Raw genomic sequence first — 21,508 nt, 5'->3', positions numbered from 1 at the left:
ATTTAACAGCTGGGCAGAGGCGGTGCTGAGGGCCGGGGTTTGGGGGTGGGATGGCAGGGGTAGGGGAATGGTTGGGCTTGATGATATTGGAGGTCTTTTCCAACCTAAATGACTTTATGATTCTGAAGTCTGCAGTGGGTACTCAGACCCTTGGATAACTATATGGAGACATCTAAATGTGGGCATTGAGATCAGTGAATTAAATCCCACCTGCAGTGAGTGGGGGGTGAACTGTACTTGACCATCCACACTCAGATCCTGAGCTGTAATTTGGCAATCCCTTTGCTGGGCAGGAAGTGAAGAAACACCCTCCCCATCTTCTCCACCTTTCATTGCAGGCCATGATGACTAACGGAGCTGGGAGTCTTCCAGAACACTTGGACAGAAGCAAGGTCTTGCAACATGCTCAAAAACAATTGAGCTATTGTGCTTTAGTGAGGTACCACCCAGTGGTAATTGATCTTAGAATCAGAGAATCACAGAATCGTTGAGGTTGGCAAAGCCCTTTAAGCTCCCCCAGCCCAACCGTTCCCCTACCCCTGCCATCCCACCCCCAAACCCCGGCCCTCACCACTGCCTCTGCCCGCCTGTTAAATCCCCCCAGGGCTGGGGACTCGACCCCTTCCCTGCGCAGCCCCTTCCAGTGCCTGACAGCCCCAAGGGGAAGGAAATTTTTCCTAATGCTCAGTCTAAACCTCCCCTCCTAAATCTTGCACATTAACTTAGGATGTGCTGGTTTCAGCCGCCGGAGAGCGTTGGTAGTTTGCTCATGCTGTGTCACAGACCTGGACAGATCTCTGTATCTCTGAAAAGTACCCTGGATTCATTCAAGAGCCACTGGGGTGGAGAACTGGATCCTTCAGTCTCTGTAGAGCTTTCCAGCACAAAGAACTTAAGTTATTTAAGGAGTCACTTGAGGCTAGAGGGAATATGAGTAGCAAACCCCGCATTGTCCAGCATCATTCGAGGCAATGAGGGTCACAGCTGTAGATATCCCGACGGGTTTGGGGATACCTCGCATCAGCTCCCAGTGCGGTCCCCATTGGGGAAGCAGGTGCCTGGTGTTACTGGGTCTTAAATACATACTTCAACTTATTCAGTGGTATTGCACAGGAATGCGTTTTCTTAAATCCTTGGCTACCCACACTTTCCCCATCTCTTTGGGTTCCCCGCCCCCCCCAGCCAGCTGTTCCCTCTCATGACAAATCTTCCCTCCCCTTGCACAAGCAGTGCCAGCACAAATGCCTGCACTGGTATGGCTATTGCCCTCCAGCAATACTGGAGCAAAACATCCTGAAATGGATGTTCTTATCTGGCGTCTATTGTGTGCAGAAGGGAATGGATTCCTTGCCGCTAATTGCCAATGCTCTCTGCAATTTGTTGCACATTATTTCTTTTTCCTCCTCTAATTAATGATTGCTTTGTGTTCTCTCTGCTTGTTTTGTGGCTCTCTTTCCCCAGCTCAGTCTCTTTGCTGTATTTTTTCTCTGATGCTGCTTCCTCCCCTCTTCTCCCCCCCAGTATAATCTGTTTGCTCTCTTGGGGGGGTCTCTTTCCAGCTAAACTGCTGCTGTTTCCAGCACACCAAGGTTTGGTTGTTTTTTTTTTTCACATCTACTTCTCTTTTTTGTCGTTGTTGTCCTCTTGATTGCTTTCTCCCCAACTGTTTCTTAAACACTCCTTGCATTTCTGCTTCCAGAGTGTGCAGAAATTGTCCAATCTACTCCAATTTGGACTTGGGTTTGCATTTCTAGAAATTGCCCTGGGTTTTCTGGGTTGTTTTATTTTTACAGACACTTCTAGTTGATGGTGTTTCAGATCAGGGATGGGGCTGGCAAGTCCTGAGGCACCTCGGCCGTGTAAGAAGGGAGTATTCAGAGGGTCAAATGTGCCCTCCTTCTCCAAAACTGTAGACATGATGAGTGAAATATGGAGTCCTTGACTCAAAAAGCACATTGACCATTTGGAAAGCATTCAGAAAAGTGCCACTAGAAAGATCCAAGTTGTGGCAAACTTGCTGTCCAGGGAAAGACATGGGTTATGTGTCAGCATGGATTTCACTTTGCTCATCATTGGAGCCAGTTGCAAGACAGCTCTGAGGCAGAAATGAAATAGATTTGGCAAGCATGATGGCTTTCTCATGTTATTTAAAGCTCAGCACTAAGCTATGATTTGGGTCAGACCTTGCCTGGGCAGCTGTGCTGAATATGGACACAGTGAGCTCAGCTATGTCTCGAGAAAAAAACCCTGCAGGTCTGGCAGTTGTGGCAGAAAGCCCTGGGCAGAGGACTTCCATCTCCTGACCTGGTTGCCTTCCTTAGGCTGTGGCTCTACAGGGACCTGCAGATCCCTCCCCAGCTCCTGGGGCTGGGTGTTTTCTTGACAGGCTGGAGAGTTGGGCGGAGAGGAACCTGGTGAAGTTCAACACGGGCAAGTGCCAAGTGCTGTCCCTGGGGAGGTTGAACCCCATGCACCAGTACAGGCTGGGGGCTGACCTGCTGGAAAGCAGCTCTGCCCAGAGGGACCTGGCAGTCCTGGTGGACAACAAGGTGGCCATGAGCCAGCAGGGTGCCCTTGTTGCCCAGAAGGCCAATGGCATCCTGCGGTGCATCAAGAGGAGCGTGGCCAGCAGGGTGAGGGAGGTTCTCCGCCCCCTCTGCTCGGCGCTGGTCAGACCGTGGTGCCCAGTGCCAGGACAAGGGGCAATGGGCACAAACTGAAGCAGAAGAGGTTCCAGTTGAACAGGTGGAAGAACTTGTTGAGTTGGAGGGTGCCCGAGCCCTGTCCCCGAGTTCCCAGGGGGGCTGTGGAGTCTCCTTCTCTGGAGATATTCAACCCCCGCCTGGACGAAGTCCTGTGTAACATGCTCTAGGAGAACCTGCTTGAGCAGGAGGGTTGGACTGGATGATCTCTGGAGGTCCCTTCCAACCCCTGCCCAATCCCATTCTGGGATTCTGTAACCTACAGGTTCAATAGCCCTTCCACCCTCCCCTGTCTCGCCCCATTGGAGTGCCTGTGCATTGCTGGCAGTTGTAGGTTTGCAATGCACTGGGGGGACTGTGGGCTGCTTTGATGCCCCCATTCTCCGCTTGGAAGCATTTTTGGCCCAGCAGCAGCAAGACAACAACGGGTGAGACCTTTGCACAACAGCCTGCTTTTCTTGTGGGAGCAAAGAGGCTTTGAGGAAGCTTGGGCCTCTCTTTAATCAGTGCTGGCTCTGCTGTCAGCTGAAGGCAACATTCCATGTTCCTCAGCTTGGGACAAAACAGTTCTCCTTTCTTTCCACCTCGGTGTGTTCTGCACAAGAGAAGGCTGCCCACACCATGTCCATATATCCTTCCTCTGAGAGTGGTTGGTAGCAGACGTCGAAGGTAAAAGACAAGCACACAGTGACGTTTTCCCAAAAAGGCTTCAGCAAGTCTCTAGTCACGAGTAGGCTGTAGCTCAGGACCTTTCTAAGCCAAAATTTGGCCTTGATGTTTACTTGATGGATTTTTCTTCCATGAATATGTCCCTAAATCTATCATCAGGTACAAGGGGAGCTTCACAGTCTCCAGAAACATTGCAGGAAACAGAAGCTATGGGGTACAGCCCTGACATTGGCAAACAACCAGCCTGGACTGACCTGCGTCTTCCCTCCCTCCACCCATGAGAATCCAGGGACGTGAGGGATCAAGGAGTGAGTTGCTCCTTCACACATGTGGAGTTTTGGTTGGTTTTCTGACCAGCTGGGGACTAAAATGTAAGATGTAAGTGCCCTATGCATAAAGCTTGATTTGCTTGATAGAGACATGTTCATGACTCTACAGGTGGGGGCCAGGACTTGTGGTCACACTACAGACATAGAATCATAGGATCACAGAACACTTTGGGCTGCAAGGGACTTTTAGAGGTCACACAGTCCAACTCCCCTGCAGTGAGCAGGGACATCTCCAACCAGATCAGGTTGCTCAGAGCCCCGTCCAACCTGGGCTTGGATGTTTCCAGGCATGGGCCATCTGCCACCTCTCTGGGCAACCCATTCCAGTGTTTCAACACCTTCATTGTAAAGAATTTCTTCCTTATTTCTTCCTGGTCTAAATCTACCCTGGTTTAGTTTAAAACCATTACCCCTTGTCCTGTTACAACCAGCCCTGTTAAAAAGATTGTTAATTGCTAAAAACATGTGACTAAGCCAGGACTGGCAGCTCCACATTCCCAACCTAATGCCTTCTTCCTGTGACAGGTCATTAGTTTGCAGGGGCACAACTCTTCCTCTGTTGATGGGCTCCAAGTCAGTTAAGGGCAACTCTGGTGGCTGCCCGTGCAAAAGTCAATGCCATGGTTTAACATGAGCAACCAGCTGGTCTAAGTTGAAGACCCTAAATGCTCAGCAAGCCTCTAGGATATATCCCCCCTTCGTTTAGATGCTGTAGGCATCGTTACCTTTCTTAGGAAGTCAGATATCTCCTCCAGATTTTATTTAATCAATCAGACGATGGGGCAGAGAAGCCAGAATTCCTGATTTCTCACCTGCCAATCTAAGCACCCTAATACCCAATTCTTTTGTAGGCAAAAGTTTGCTTACCCCTATACAGCTTCCAGATCCATGCCTCGACCCTGCCTCTTGGAGATGAGGAAGAGGAGGTCCAGAGCGAGGACCTGCTATTGGCATCTGGGACAAGGACACAGGCAGGTCTCCTGGCTGGCTTGGCCACACAGGGCATATGCCACTTGGAAAGGCAGTAAAGCTCGTTCCTGGGGTCCATGCTGTCACCCTGGCTTGAACAAAAGCTGCAGGCACTGTGTGGGCCAGGAATCCTGTTGCTGTAGTCCCCTGCTTGGGCTGTATAGGGAGGATTTGCTGGTGAAGTGTTCAGTCAATGGCAAGTGGGAGGTTTCTGAAGATGTAGCTGGTCAAGCTATGTCCCTGACACTTTCTGCTGCTGGACTGTGGATGTGGATGAGACAGGGAGGGAAAGGTACCCCACGGGTCGCACTTTAGCCCCTTATCCTCTTCTCTTCACAGCCTCACTATCAACCTGATCTTCTCCCCCAGCACCTCCAGGCCTGCTGTGTTTGAGGAGGAGCAAAACTATTTCTTGTGAAGGAACATGACCACCCAGGGATGGACTTTTACCTGTGGCTTCTCTTCTGCTCTCACTAATGGAGGCCATTAGGTACCCTGCCATGCCGTGGCAGTAACGGACTGTGGCAATCTACGTTTCCCTGGGTAAATGTTTAGCATTCCCATCTGCTCCTTTAAAATAATGCAATTTAGCCTAATTTTTGGTGTCAAGGCATTTGGTTAGGGAAATTATATTCTGTCACCAAGGTGTCAGACTTGTCTGGGGTTTAATAAAATTATGACACCTTGTGCAAGGCGGTAAATGAATAGTTCCTGTGTTCAAGCCCGGCCTCAGACCAGCGATTTTTCCTATGGTCCTGGAGTAAACACTAGATGACAGTCCTACGGGAGGAAAGCAAATTCGTTGTGACTAAGAATCACCTGCCACATGGCTGGGAACAGTGGGATACAAATCTGTTCCGGCACTGGCAGCAGGTCCCACTTGAACGGGTTTCTGGGAGTAAGTGGCTGGGCTACTCGGGGGTGATTTATTCTTAACCCTTGCAAAGAAAAAGGAAAAAAAAATGGAAGAGGATATCTGAGCTAGGAGCGGTGAAAGAAAAGACAGCGGGAGAACTGGTTGAGAGAGACAATGGGGAAGGAGTAAAGTAAGAGTTGGTTTCCCAAATCTCCAGTGTGAGACAGGAAAGGAACTGGGGAGACCTGGAAATGGATAAAGTCTTGGTTCCTAGTGGTAGTAAGGACAGAAAGAAATGCCTTGGGGACCCTAAGTGGAGCATTTAAATAAGAAGTTTAAAAAAAAAAAAAAAGGAAGATGCTTGCTGTAACTTGCAGGGTCATTTCTTGGGGGTCTCTGAAATCATGGAATCATAGAATCATAGAATGTTTTGGGTTGGAAGGGATCCCCAGAGGTCACTCAGCCCAACCCCCCTGCAGGAGCAGGGACACCTTGAACCACATCAGGTTGCTCAGTGCCCCGTCCAACCTGGCCTGGAATGTTCCCAGGGATGGGGCCTCCACCCCCTCTCTGGGCAACCTGTTAATCCTTCCTGGCTTATTTTGTCTGCATCTTGGCTCCTCTGCAGCCTCAAAATTCAGGTTAAAAATAGGGAGCTGGAAATCAGTCCCTCTGTTGACGTCCCTTATGGACATCCTGAGCCTGTGAAGGTGGAACCTTTGGGCATTCCATCCTGGCTTTCAGCCACAGGAGGGAGAGCTCCTGCAAAGTCCCCTGCAAACAGGGGAGAACAATACTTTTTCTGTGGAAAGGGAAGGAATTTCCTGCACTCGCACCAGCAATGGAAGTCACACCTGACTCATATTTTGACTGGCGACTCAATCCCAAACCTGGAGGAAAAAGAAAGCCCTGTCTGCAAAATACGGAGCTATATTCAGCTCGGGGGCTTGACCAGTCTTGTCCCCTCCGGTGTGGGGGGCAGAACCCTTGCTGAGAATGCTGTTCACATCCATCTGCTGCTCTCGCCAACGACCCTAATGCAAATCCTTTTTCACATAAAACAAACTGTGTCAATGAGGAACATATGTTAAATAAAATCCTATTGCCCAAATGGAGATTTAATGCATGTTTGGATACAGGGCCAGCTCCCTGCTAGCTGTAAGTTGGCGTTGTCCTGCTGGCTTTCTGCGGCTGGGTGGTGGTGGAGCCACAGTGCTTTACACCAGCAAAGGACCTGGCCCTCAGTTACACCTTGCCTTGGAGCTGATGGATTTTGCACTGCAGAGCGGATGGGCTGTCTTTCCCTGCTGGGAAAGCCCCAGCCATCAGCACTGAAATACTCCTCTGGGATGGGGTCGGCTCCGTGGTAGAGTGGCTGAAAATGTTGATTTTGCTGGAGAGGAGTTTTCCAGGTTACCCCATTTCAGGCCTGAGCCCTGAGCTTGCCATGCATCCATCATCCTATAGCCAAGGCTGTCAGCGTTGCACTTGAACTCCTAAACCTGACCCAGGAGTTCCAGCTTGATGGGAAAAGCTGAAATTCCCATCTCCGAATGGCCATTCCTGGTGTTTGCCTCTGAACCAGGGTCCCATTTCCGATCACCTCTGCTCCTCCCAGCTCTGTTTGAGCCCTTTTTCCCTCAAGTCTATCACTCGCAGAGGCATCACTGCTTCTGGGGTGTCCCGAGATAACCCCCAAGATGCAGACAGAATAAGCTGGAAAGGATTTCAGAGACCCCCAAGAAATCCAAGAAATGACCCTGCAAGTTACAGCAAGCGTCCTCCTTTTATTTATTTATTTTTTGTCTCATCTTTTCCTCATGACTCTTCTAATATGGCCCCCTCGAGGAGAAGTGGAATAAAGCATATGTACGTTACAGGGGCCCGTTACATTGCCAGTGCTTAGCTTGCTCAATTAGCTGGAAAATTCAGAATTCACATGCAATTCCACCATCGAGGGAGGAAAAAAGATCGCTGCCAAGGGAGTAATACTGGTTAATATTAGTTCTAAAATAAGTCTGGTAAACAAATAGACAGTGTGTCTGCAAGGGGCAGGGGGGCACTTCTGGAGAGGGGAAATCTTCCATTGCAGATGTTTCACTTTACAGAAAGGAGAGGCATCTGGGTTCAGAAAGATTTCAGCTGAACCTGCACAGGTAAAAATCTCAACATTCAGATGAGATCTTTTATCACAGTTTTGCAACTAACCCCTGATTTTCAGCATCCGAAGTCCAGAAATCTTGAATGTTGGCTCTGCGAAGTCTCACCCACCTCCTCACAGCTTCTGAGTTGGAAATGTAAACCTCCTGAATTTATGAGGTGAAGGATTTGGTTTACAGCCACTGGGGAATCACAGGGTTCATGGGTCCCAATGAAGTCCTGTATTAGATGCTTAGATCCCATCCCCAGCTCCAAGAGTGGACAGCATGAGCTCCCACACACCCATCAGTCATTGACCTCCCCCAGACCACTGTGTTTCAGCAAAACACTTCGGTTGCAGTGATTCAGTAATTTTATTTTTTTTTTGGTGAGGGCAATAATCCTGCAGTCCTGTTGAGTCACAGAGCTCCTTGGAAACCTCTGGGCGTCTGTAAAAACACAGCCTCTGCCATCAAGGGAGTGATGTGATGGTTAGGGGGATCACAGCCACGCTTTCCGGGTGTGTTCTCTCTGCACAGTGTCACTCCAGTTTCCCAGGGCGTTACAGAAAAGGCTGGTTCTGCTGCTATATCATAAGAGAAGTATGTTTTTAAACCAATAACCTTTTTTTTTCTTCCACACCAAAAGCACTCCAGGAGAGATCCAGCTCCAGATTCACACCCTGGCTTTAGCGCTGTACTTGCAGGTGTCTCCTAGGAGGAAGGCATGGGAGATCATGTTGTAATTTGATGAAAGCACTTAGTCCAAGAAGTAACCTGATCTAGTTAGCAGTGTCCCTGCTCACTGCAGGGGGGTTGGACTAGATGACCTCTAGGGGTCCCTTCCAACCCAAAACATTCTATGATCCTATGAATCTAAATCTGGAGAGCAGTTCTGCTCCCTCTGGAGCAGACACCGGCTCAGCTGAATCTCTCTCCAAACTCAGGTGTGTATTTATTAGGACCTCGACTTGTTTCTTTTTTAAGGACAGCAGTCTAGTGGTATTTGAGATGTCCAGGGTTGTCTGAGGTGCCTGCACAGGGCTTGCAGATCATGGGATGCTTGAACCTTTGTAGCATGGTGGGTCTATGGATAATCTACAGTATCTTTCATGTTATATGTCCTGTTTAGGCACCCATCTCACACAGAAGTGCTGAAGGTGTCTGAATCTGTGTGCAGAGTCTTCCTCTCCAGTGCGGTGTGGTGTGTTAGCAGGTGTGGCGGTGCTGGGATCACAGACCGATGGGAGGACTCCACAGGGAAATCTTGCTGTTCGCTGGCATTTCCACCCAGTGCTTTTATTCAGATGAATGGGGGAAGACACCAAAGGACTGCAGGGCTCCGATGTGTAACAACCATGAGGGACCTTTTTGCATCAAGGAGCAGCTGTGTGCAGCAGCTGTGTGGTGACAAAAAGGCCATTTGAGTTCATAATTGTTCCCATCTAAATGCAAATACTGTCATGTTCATGGGCTAGCGAGGGGAGGCTGCATCCCCTGGCTCAGTGCTTGGGGCGTCCTGGATCCCTGGTCCTTCCACACAGCCAGCCCAGGTAGATCCAGAATGGGATTATACAGCTATTCCCCACATCATATTCTCTATCATTTGTCTTCTCATTTGTCCTCCTGCTTTGGGGACCACTTTCTAACTCCAGAATTGAGAGATTGGGCTGGGGGAAATTGCCAAGGGGGAATTTGGCACTTAGACACATGCCAAGCCATGATTTGAGCCATTGAGTCTGGCCCCATCATCACCCCATGTAAACACTTGGTTGAGGATAGGTCCAGGTGGTCACCCATGGAACCACCCACACCAGCATTGCAACACCAATGGCAGAATTGAGATTGAGAGGGATATGGCCTGAAAAGCTTTCAACATGCTTTGGAAAGACAAGAAAAGAGACTGAATGGCTTCAGCATTGATTTAGGACCTTACAAAGGCAGAGAAATTGTTGAGTGGGAAAAAACCTCTCTGTAAAATATTTCAGTAACTCATCCGCAACATCCATTAAACAGTTACAGTATGGTGAGAGCCAGATATGGCTCAGAAAAAGGGTCTTTCCAATGGAAAGTGTTTGAATTTCCCTTGGCTTGCTCATCCTCAGAGGCAGAGCAGGGGGTGTCCAGTCCTGGAGCAGAAACTGCATTTGAAGCCTGTGTGGGAGTAGGAACTTGGCAGCTGTGGGCTTTGCCCTGTTGTTTTCCATGACTCTGCAAGGGTATCATACATTGCCAAAACAATCTTCAGTTCCTTCCCTACCCAGCCTGGTACTCCTGGTTGTTCTGGTCCTGTCCACTCATGGCTGGTTTTCTGTGGTTCACCAATCTCATTGTCCTTGAAGAACTAGAGCAGAGGAATAGAGCTATACAAACCCGTTGTTCTCAGAAGAAAATGTGACTTGCTTTGGTACTGAAGGCTCACCTACATATGAATCTTCCTCTTGGATCCCTTAGCTGTGTTACAGGGCTCCTAACAACCTCGTCACCTGAGTTAACCACGCTTCTGGTGTTATGCTTCCTTGCCAGTGTATCAAATGTCCAGGTGACATCTCTGACCTACACATGCAAGGTCTCCTTCGTGAACAGAAGAGCCAAAGATGTCACTCCAGCTTTGTGGGAGCTGGTTTATCTATCTTTGTTGTTGGTTTATTCGATAGGTGTCTTGTATTTGAGCTGAGACGCAATTCTTTACACAAGACCTTTTCCCAGTCTGACAAACCAGCTCAACCTTTCAATCATTCCCCTATCCACGACCACAGTTTGGTGAGGAAGCTTTGAATTACTTTCTTGCAAACAAGGAGACAAAGATAAGAGAGATGAATATTTGGCTTGGTAAATACACGTTACCTCAGCAGGGAAATTAGCCCTGCCGACAGGACACAGGACTACTCTAATAATCCATTGCTAATTCATCAGCATGGTTTCGCCTCCATAGGAATAATCAGCAGGCTCTAGAAAGGAGTTTATTAGTCAATCAGTCCCAGTGATTATATTTATCTTCTGAGCACACACACACTCACAAAGTTGCTTTTTAATAGGACTCTTTCAGCCCCCGCTGGCAATGGATGAAAATGAGGAAAGATTATATTGACACAAAGATGTGACCAGGTTTAGTGAGATGGGGTTGGGTTGATTTTGAGATGTGCCAGATGTTTTTCACAGGGCAGTGTTGGGCCCCGGGTTCTGCAGGTCTGAGAGAACATGGAGGTGTGGGGACCACTTGGGTCCATCATTCTCACAACAGCCTTCCTGGACCATGCCTCCACCAAGATCTGTGTTGATTTATCATGGGCCATTGGGATGAAGTGTGGATGTCACCAAGACAGCCATCACCTGGTGGGTTCCTGCAGCTGAGCATCTGCTCTGCATGGTTATGGAGTCCCAGCATCAATCCTCCTCGGGGTCTTGTGGGCCAGGTTTGTTTCAGCTGTGCCATTTAACAGGACTAAAGGCTTGTCCCAACCATCTCCCACAGTGATTCAGTCATCAAATCCCAACTGGCTGGTCAGTTAACTAAGTGGTCAACACTGGCCTTGTGGGGTAGGGTGTCTGAGGTTACAAAATGTGTACAAGAAGAGAGGATCCTGGAAGCAAACATCTAATTAAATAAAAGCTATAGATGAGAAGTATCTCAGAGGAAAAAAGTATTTTGAAAGTCTCAGCTGATATAAATAAGTGTAATTCTATTCACGCTGCAAGAGTAACATCTATTGATAGAGCTGAGGAGTTGGCCCTCAAGCTCTACTTGTCAATATCTATGTCATTATTATTAAAAAATTGCCCTTTATTAAAAATGCAAGGCCCTCTGGAGATGGCTGACAATGAAAGGGGTGGACCACCTGGAGAACATGAGAACATGATGCGTGTGCTTGTGGGAAAAGCTTTCTCCCTAGGCATTGCAGCTGGCTTGTGGTCACAGCACCAGATGAGGCTAGATGGACCTGTAGAGTGGCTGAGATATTCTGGATGGTGGGCCTGGGCTCATCAAGCCTGTTTCCAGCTCAGAGGAAAGGATTAGGTTTGTTGCCATTTGTCACCCAGACTTGCAGGCAAATCCACAACTGAAGAGGGAATTAACTGGGATACTGGCTCTTCTGGTACTAGTTCAGCCCACTGTGTAACTGATGGGTCTTGGAGACAGCACAGCCTGTAAAATGTCAGCCTCTGATCCCTACTTTTGTCGCTATTCCCAGCAATCATGGTTTGTACAAGTGACGATACAGTCAAGGGACTTCCCAGCAAAGTCAAGTGTGGATATGATCATTTTGGGTGACATCCTTGCCTCCCCTCAACCTTTGCTAACCTAAAAAACTTCATGGATTTACTCTGCCCTGACACCAGGTCAACAGAAGAGAGACACAGTTCTTGAAACTGAAAACTCCCATCCTTGCCCAAGTATGATACGAATAACCTTGCTCTAAATTTAACTCATTGATACTTTTTAATGCAAAAAGCCTCATGAATCCTCTTGACAAGCAGCATCAGCACAAAAAAAAAAAGCAACATTAAAAAAAAACCCCAAAACAAAGCAAAACATAACTGCGCAAATAAATACCCTTTGCAATCTGGATGTTTTACGGTTTGGGAAACATTCTGAATATATAATCCAAGTAGTTATATTGCCAAGGAAATGTCACATAAAACCAGAAGAATCATAGCTTAGATCAGGGAGATAAAAAAGGACAACACAATCTAATCAGATGTGACAGATGCAGCCCAATTCAACATAACAACCCGAGCCAATGGGGATTTGCTTGCAGAACACACCCCTTGCTCCCTCCCAGCCTCCTCCTCTTGTTCCAGTATGCAGACCTGTGTTCATTTGAAAGGAAAATAAATTGCATTTAAAAAGCTCTCCGGAGGTGTCCAAATTGTTCATAAGAAGACAGACTACTGTAATCTGGTAGGAGCTGGGGCTGGTCTGCCAAAATGGGCACTTGGATTTTGTTTCTCATTGGCCTAAAAAGCAAGCAGGATTGGAGGAGCACCTGTCTGCTCGGGATTGCTCCTGGGGTCATGGCAAGGAGCCATGACATGACTAATTACAGGCCTGTCAAAACTAATCTTGACCATGTCCAAACCAGTGGTAGCTACTACAAGGATGACCAGCCCTTCTTGCATGTGTGGCGATGAGTTGAGCAGTGGCTCACACCATCTGTGGGATGATGTAGAAACTGTTTCCAGGCCTTGGGGTTCAATTTGTCTTCCCTAAGATTAGCAGTCTACACATGGATCTGATGTAGGATGGCCCTCTAGACTCCAGGGTTGGGGAATAGAGAGGGACTGGCACCTCTGGTAGGTGCTTTATCCATCCTTAGACAAGTCCTGGCCTACTTCTTAGAGCAGCTTGGTGAAAACTATTCTGGGTGGGAACTCCACCCACTGCAAATGGTTCACTGGAGGCCCCCAGTTCTTAATTATTTTAGAAATTGTGTCAGCACCTTCTTCCTGGTAGTGCTGGTCTTCACCAGCAAGAAAGGAATATCCTCATAGGATGGGATGGGACCAGACAGGACCCCCCCATCCACTAGCCCAAGGAGGTGGAAGGCAGGCGAGCAGCATGGTTTTGCTAGACTACTTGCAGTGGAGTTGAACTTGGGTCAGGGAGAAATGCAAAAAGCTGGATGGGCAAAGCCAGACGCTGTCCTTTGCCCATCTCATAGGCTGGGTACCATTCTGGGTATGCTGGGAGAAACGAAAAAGGCAACACAGCCAGGAGAAGGATGGCAAAAAGGCTTTAATGCTTCAGTGGATCAATTATGTGAAGAAGAACAGGCCCAGTCCCCTGTGGTGGTGTTACCCAGTGCCCCTGCAGAGAGGAGAAAGCAGTTCTGGTCTCACCAACTTAGTCCTAACCCAAGTGGATCACTTGATCATTTGCTGGAAACCCTCTCCAGGGTCCACTGAGGTGTCTTCTTCACCATGTTCCCTGCAGAGAAAAGCTGATAAGGGGACACAGAGTTGGATCTGTTCATTCCATTTGGGTTCATATTTTTATCTCCACCCTCCTGGACAGAAAGTTGCCGGTTTTCTCCCTTGGCAGCAACTGCAATGAGGGCTTCTCTGGAGGCCAGACAGGTGTTTTGTTTTTGTAATTTCTTTTTGCTCCCCAGTTTGTTCTAATTATTTTAAACTTATCTGGAAAAGATCATCACCTGTTTAATGGCTCATGATTTTAGGGCCTGCTGTATTGTCTTTCTGTCTTTTTTTTAAATTGTACATTTTCATCACTTTCCTCATTTGCATCTGAGGAACTCCTAGAGAGAGTCCAGAGGAGAGCAACAAGGATGATGAGGGGACTGGAGCATCTCCCCTACGAGGAAAGGCTGAGGGAGCTGGGCTTGTTCAGCCTGAAGAAGAGAAGACTGAGAGGGGATCTCATCAACACATACAAATATCTTAAGGGTGGAAGTCATGAGGACAGAACCAGACTCTTCTCAGTGGTGCCCAGCGCCAGGACAAGGGGCAATGGGCACAAACTGAAGCAGAAGAGGTTCCAGTTGAATGGGAGGAAGAACTTGTTGAGTTGGAGGGTGCCCGAGCCCTGGCCCCGGCTGCCCAGGGGGGCTGTGGAGTCTCCTTCTCTGGAGATATTCAACCCCCGCCTGGCTGCTGTCCTGTGCCCCCTGCTCTGGGTGAGCCTGCTTGGGCAGGGGGGTGGCACTGGGTGAGCTCCGGAGGTCCCTTCCAACCCCTGCCAGTCTGGGATTCTGTGTGATTCTGTGATCACTATTGCTACTATCATACCTAATCATAGACACAGGAGAACAGACTCTTTCATGGGAAAGCACCTGGCAGCACAGGACTGTGACTGGGTTATTCCCAGGCATCTGCTCCCTGCACGCACTGGCTTCCCTTTTCTGCGTTGAGCTCTGTGTAGGTTCCTGGGTTGTTCCCCTTGCTGTTGGAGAGAGGAGAGGGTGTTGGTGAACTCCTCCATCCTCAGGAAAGCACAAGGCGGTGGGGAAAGGCCCTGAAAGGACAGTATATCCACCAGCTGATGTTTCTCATAGGGATTGCCAGGTGGGAAGAGCTACTTGCCTTCTCCTCTCTGAATTCCCAACGTGGCTCTGCCCACTACTGAATTTGCCAATGGCCCATGGGGACCAGTGAAGTTTTACAGGCTCTTCCCCAGAAGGAAGAATGAGTGAATTTGTGCTCATCTAACCAGCAGTCCAGGAAGAGGGCGGGTGTGCTCAGCGCATCTCCATCCTGCAGAAGAAATGAAGGGACGCCGAGGGAGCCATCACAACTTCTTGCCTAGATGACACTTCCAAAGCTGCCTCCCTCCATGGGTTTTTCTGTGGATGTGGGAACTGCCCTGCAGCTCACATGCAGACTTTGGAGATTTCTTGTGAGCTCAGGAAGACATTGGCTCCCTCCTACTTAATGGGATGAGTAGATTTGGGGGAAAAAACCAAAACCCATCTAGGACTGGTTTTGAAGTCTTTTCCAGCAATGGACAGTCCAGTACAGAGAAGTTGTTCCATTTTTATTTACCCTTCCTAGTAAAAGAGCAACCAGATGTAATTTCTTGTTTGATTTTGCCCTGATTTAACATCTAGCCTCAGGATCTTGGTATCTCTTTGTCTGACAGACTGACAAGTGATGCCAGATTCCTGCACTTAATGCGGGGTCTTGCAGACTGTGCCCCAGCCACCCCTTGGCCTTCCTCTTTCATAACAAAACAACTTGAACTCCCGGGTCCCCTCCGGTGAGCTCAGACTTTCCAATCATTCATCTCTCTCTGCTCTTGCTTTCAGTGTAAATACCAGAACATGATGCTGTGTTCCAGTCACAGTGGCCCTGCTGCTACATACGGGCACGATGCTTGGACCTCTCCTTGCAAAATCCTGGGCTTATGCATCCAAACCCCACACCATCTTCATCATCGCTCTGTGAGCCTCTGTGCTGATTACACTTTGAACGGTGTTATCATACTCACTGATTGCTCGTGTCCTTCACACCATATCATCTAGGCTGCCTTGTATCAGCAATATATTCTGCCAGGGTCTTGTTTCTTCTGCAGAATTCATTGGTGAGGCCTTGGGGTTTCCTTGTGGGTTGCTGATGGGTACGATGAGAGTGCACTGACCCCTTGGGCACCACACCTTTCCTGTAAATGCTTCCCATCTGTTGGCACAAGCTGAGGTTGGTCAAGGGCCTTCAATCCCTTTAACGTGTGCTATGGTCATTTTAGATCATCCCACCTGTCCATCAAAGGGCTGTGGGGTAGAAAATCTGATATCTTGCAGGAGTACGTTAAATAAGCAGCATTGCTTTTGGTAACCACAGTGGTGACTGAGTCTTCCCAAGCCCTGTCCAACCTTTCCTGTACATACGCAGAGAGCTGCCAAAAAAGATGTGCCTCCATCGGCTGGTTTTAATTTGGTGGCAGACTGCCTTAACACCCCAATTTCTGCATGCAGTTACCAAAACAGAGCATAATCCAGAGCAAACCATTTCTCATGAGTAGGGCTGCCTCTCCAATCCCATCCCCGTTGCCGCCTCCTTCTCCTCCTCTTCCTCCCTTGCATATCAGCCCTGCTGTGAGCCCTGCCAGCCCACTGTAAAGTGTTTGACAAGTCATGCTGTGAGCGTGCAGGGCTTCCCCTGCCTTGGGGTGCTCCCCCTTGCCCTCAGAAGGTTGTCAACGCCCCTGATAAGCAATCTGCAGCACCTAGCATCCCCTGCTGCACAGCAGCACGTGTGTGTGTCTCAGGGCGGAGATGCGATGGGAGGGTATGGAGATATGTCTTATCTGATCCCATGCTATGAACTCCAATCCCCTGCCATGGCATCTCTGCAGTTCCTGGTTTCTGCCAGGAGGATTATGGTAAAGTTCCCAGTGCCTGGGAGCTCGGAGGGGTGGAAAGACCATCAGCCTCCAAGGAAGTGCCAGGGTCCCCTCTGTTCTTCTGCAACCCCATGTCCATCCATCACTGGCAGGGGGGATGAGCAGCCTGCACACCATGATACTCTTAATTTTCTTTACAACTATAATTAAAAATTGCATAAGTAAACATGGCCTCTGGGAGAAAGCACTGAGTGTGCGTGTCCTGCTTGGCCAGGTACTAAGCAAAGGGTGGATACGGATGCCGTAAGGCACATCAGAAGGGGAAAGGTACTGGGGCAATGTACTGAGGTTGTGTGTTTTAACTGGAGCAGTTTGGTTTTCCAAATTCAAGGGCTTGTATCAAACCTATTTGCACACAGTCATAGAAAAATGAGTGATTCCAAAAGTTGTGTTGGACATAAGTTTGTGTTTGGCCAGAAGTTCCTTATGTCCGAAGTTTTATAACAGTCCCTCAGCTGGAAATCCTCTTTATCCCAAATACTGCAGCAGCTGACTCACTTTCAAGGTCCCACTTCCAGCAGTTACATGTTTATGCTATTTTTTTTTTCTTCCGTCTCTAAAACTAATTTGTAAAAACTCTTGTAATTACGGAGGAAACCTGGAAAGTGAGACCTCAAGCACCTTAAACAGGAGCGAGCTGATAAGCACCACACAGTCTGGGTCTGGCTAAAAAGCACTTTAACCTGAAGCTGGTGATTTGGGAGAGGAGGGTGAGCCAGACTTGTGCTTTTTTATACTGCTGATGGCACTGTCTTTCCCAGCACACGATCTGCTTGGGTCTTTTTTATTGCAAAGTCCTTTATAAGACCCGAGTGTACCTCTGCTTCACTTCATGTATATCAGGTTGGAAACAAGGGAGTTGAAGCAGCATCGCACCTCGTTTGTGGAGTTTGAAGAGGACGTATGCGATAACGGCTTATTTCTGCAATTAGAGAAACACCTTAATGATAGCAGAAACAGCATGCGGGGAAGAGGCAGGAAGCAGTCGCCATAAAATCCTGAAGAGCAATAACGCCTGTGTCCTGTACAGCATTGACCATCGATGATTTTAGGGAGCAATTCAGAGAAAAAAGAAAATGAACCTGGACAAGTTTTCTGAGCACGCTATGATGCAAAGCCAGGTGTTGGCCCTTGCCATAGTAATAGGGCAGTGAGCACTAAGCTCCTAAGTACCCTTTACAAAACCCACTGTGCCCCCCCCCAAAAGCCTTTTGAAGCACAGTATGAAGACAGTTTAGGCCTTTATATAAGACTTGCCCACCAACACAATTAAATCTGTGCTGGTCACTTTTCAGTTTTCGTAGGCAGGAAAATGCTTGGAAATGTCACAGCAAAAAACCCCATTAATTGGGTTTTCTTGTCCTGAAAAGGAGGAGGGCTGGAAGGCAGAGGGTGGGACAGCTGCAAAACTAAGCCGTTGATCTTTCAACAGAGGACAAACCAGAGTGGAAGTATTTTCCACCAAAGGTCTTTTTAAGAGGGTGGTGGGAATAATGCTGCATCTTGCCTGAGCATTTTGCCAGTCCTGCACAGAGGCGAGAAGCAATGAGGGATGAAAGGAGCTTTGCAGTCTGGTTACCTGTCATCTTGGGAAGGGTGCATGGGAGCTTTCGACTCAAAAATCAGCATCTCTCTTCAGTGGGATGGGGGAAAAACATCCCCCTCCTGTGTTTAGTGGCCCCCAGGACAGCCTGCCACTAAGAGCTGTGATGGAGGAGTGGGACGGGGTGCATGGTCTCTCCATTTGCTGGGTCCTGCTCACAACTTCCCAAATTTCTGCCCTCCCAACACCTCCAACAAGGATTTAGGAGAAAAAAACCACTTTGTGTGACATTTGATAAATGTCTATAGAACTTCTAGGCCAGAACTAGTAAGACCAAACTAGTCTAGGTCAGGCGGTGGGCCATGTTGTCTAGACTGTGCTCTTACCAAGAAAGGTTGGACCAGATGATCCTTGATGTCCCTTCCAACCTAGGATTCTATGATTCTGTGATAGGTCTTCTCAGCTAAATTGTTGGCACATCTAATCTCTTACCAGCGAGGAGATAGGTACATCCAGGACCATGTAGAGCAGTGGTCTCCAGATGGGCTGTGGAGCTTAGTGAACCCTCTAAGTCTTTTGAGAACTGCCCTCAGGCTTGTCATCAAGCTTTCAGTTTGGCTGAAAACATGGTAGAAGTGGGGTGGTTTTGTGGTCTGCCTACTATGGCCTGTGGACATCAGACGGGACACTTTTCTGGTGCAGCCCCCTGTCTATACATCTATAGCTGCAAAAAAAAAAACCAAAAAACAATTAAACAAATCCCACAGAATAACACTGTCTGCTGGACGCACAAACTTTCTCTGAGACAAAAAGGGGAGAAGGGTGAATTGCATATGACAGACGTTGTCACTTAGGGTAGGATTCATTTGTCCACATTTAGATGAATACGACCTACTTTGGGATGTCTACCCACAATAAGATGAATTGCAGCCTAGAAAGAGAGCTGAGACAAATAAATATGTGTGTTGTAAATAGCTGAAGTTATCAGAGCTGCGGGACAGAGACAGCGGTGATGGGAGAGCACAAGCAGATCAGTGGTTCACATCGTTATACCTGGAGAGGTTCCTGTGCAGAGCAGGAGCCATCCTGTTTCCCCATGTTTTCTTTTTGTCTCCGTGGCCCTGTGGATGCCCCTGCATCCACTGCCCTACCACATAGATTTGCCTTTCTCTCAGGCCTTCCCTGTCCCTCTTGAGTGATATTTTGGTACCAAACTGGTCCCAGAAGACTCCTGGAGAGTTTTCTTAGCTTTGCACAGCCTGGTTCCCATGAGCGAGCTTTGCACCGGACCTGGACCTCACCACTGCCTGCACCAGTGGTGGCACCGGGATGAGGTGAGCTTGGCAAGGTCTCACCTGCAGCCTCCATCATCCTTCCAGGGCCTCAGCAAAAGTACTGTGTCCAGTTCTGGGCTCCCCATTTCAAGAAAGATGAGGAACTCCTAGAAAGAGTCCAGAGGAGGGCAACTAAGATGATAAAGGGACTAAAGCATCTCCCCTACGAGGAAAGGCTGAGAGAGTTGGGCTTGTTCAGCCTGAAGAAGAGAAGACTGAGAGGGGACCTCATCAATACATACAAATATCTTAAGGGTGGAAGTCACGAGGACGGGGCCAGACTCTTTGCAGTAGTGTCCAGTGACAGGACAAGGGGCAATGGGTACAAACTGATCTCCCGAGGTCCCTTCCAACCCTTGCGATTCTGCGATTCTGTGAAGGCACTGGCGAAAGAGAGAGATGAATTGGGCCCTTGGTCTGTGTTTTCTATATACCTCCAGCACAGCAAAAACCCCTCCAGGAGCTGCAGCTTAGTCCTTTCAGCAGGTCTTGGGCTGCAGCTCAGAGCTGCTAACTCGTGATGACAACAATTGTCAGCTCCTATTAAGATTAGGATAAAGGCTTTATCAGGCAAATTGGCGTGGATGCTGCTGCCCTAATGTTATTTTAAGTGACTCCTTCTCCATTACAGGGAGATTTGTGAAAGACAGGGGCTACTGGTCTAAAGCCGAGCCTCTGGGATTCAGGCTCCGGCTGCTAATCCTCTTCTCACAAAGAAACCTCCCCTCTGTAGGAATCATGTCCTGCTTCTCAACAGTCTGCATGATTATTCCATTTCCTTTCAGCGGACAGCATGTTTCAACACTTATTAAATTGCTATTTCTCTCAGCAGGGTCTGGGAGCCTGTTCTATTGCATCCCAAGCAGCACAAATCTCCCCCTGCGTTGGTGATAGCTGGTATCTGATCAATAGCAATGCAATCTTCTCTGCTGAGTTTCAAAGGCGCTTGGTTGGGCTAAAAATCAGTAGGACTCATTTGATTCCCTTGGAGGGATGCCCTCTTACACCACCTGAGGATCTGGTCTCCATATTCTCTTTACTTTATACAATTCAGACCTTTCAGACATTCACTTAATAGCAGCGAGAGCGCAGGATTTTGAAATGGCTGGGTTGGGATATCTTTTGTCATCGCTGTTTTCGTAAGTGCTTCGTAGGAAAAAGCACCACTGAATAGCTGTAATGTGTGATACCAGGAAAAAAGCTTCCTTCTGAATAGCATCCCAAATCCTCAGCTCCCGATCCAAGCCTGTCAAGCTACCCTGTGACAATGGTTCCCCTGTAGGTGGGTTGGTTGGGTGGTTTTGGCACAAGAGGAGCTCGGTGCTGGTGTCTCTGATGGCAGTAAATGTCCTGGGTCAGACCAAACGTGTTGCTTACCCACTGTCCCACCGGATGGCTGAGACTGATGCTCTGAAAAAGCTTGCAGGACAGGGCTAGCATAGGATCATAGAATCATGGAATCGTTTAGGTTGGAAAAGACCTTTAAGAAGATCATCAAGAAGTGGTATGCCTCAAAGGCTGTCCCAGCCTCCGGCAATTTGGAGTTTAGGGGATTAGCTGAGTTTGGTGACATTCCAAGTGGAGATGGTCCAGGTTACTGTGAGAACCAAAAGGGGGGATGGCTTGCTGGAGATGTCTCTCACTTCTTCTGGTTCTGTTACCTGGGTGGCTCTCTGGGAGCTTGTCTCTCAAACAAGGAAGAAGGGATGGCAGATGCTGAGATGTCTGCAGCAGCCTTCTTAAGGCTGTGAGGATATCTGGTGCTCACACAGAGGACACAGAGTAGGACTGATCCATAGAAACGAATGGGACTCTTTCAGTAGCTGCAGATAGGCACGACAGCCTTTGGATAAATGACCAGCTCAGACCCATGGAGCCATCTCCCTTTGCCCATTGCAAAGTGTGCCAACACCTAGCTGACCGGCTGGGCACCTCCAAGGACAGAGAGGCTGTGATGAACTCCTCTTGGGAGGCTGAATGCATAAGGGATTTGGGCTTGGAACTTGTGTCATTAGGGACACAGGGTGGGTAACCTGTGGATCCTTCTGGACCAAACATCTTCCCCTGATTCCAGGCATTCACAGCTGAAAATCCATCTCATGCATCACCAG

Source organism: Egretta garzetta, unplaced genomic scaffold (genome assembly GCF_000687185.1).
Source record: "Egretta garzetta isolate BGI_Z169 unplaced genomic scaffold, ASM68718v1 scaffold265, whole genome shotgun sequence".
In the NCBI taxonomy this organism is placed as follows: Eukaryota; Metazoa; Chordata; class Aves; order Pelecaniformes; family Ardeidae; genus Egretta; species Egretta garzetta.
Note: the sequence above shows the minus strand (reverse complement) of the source record.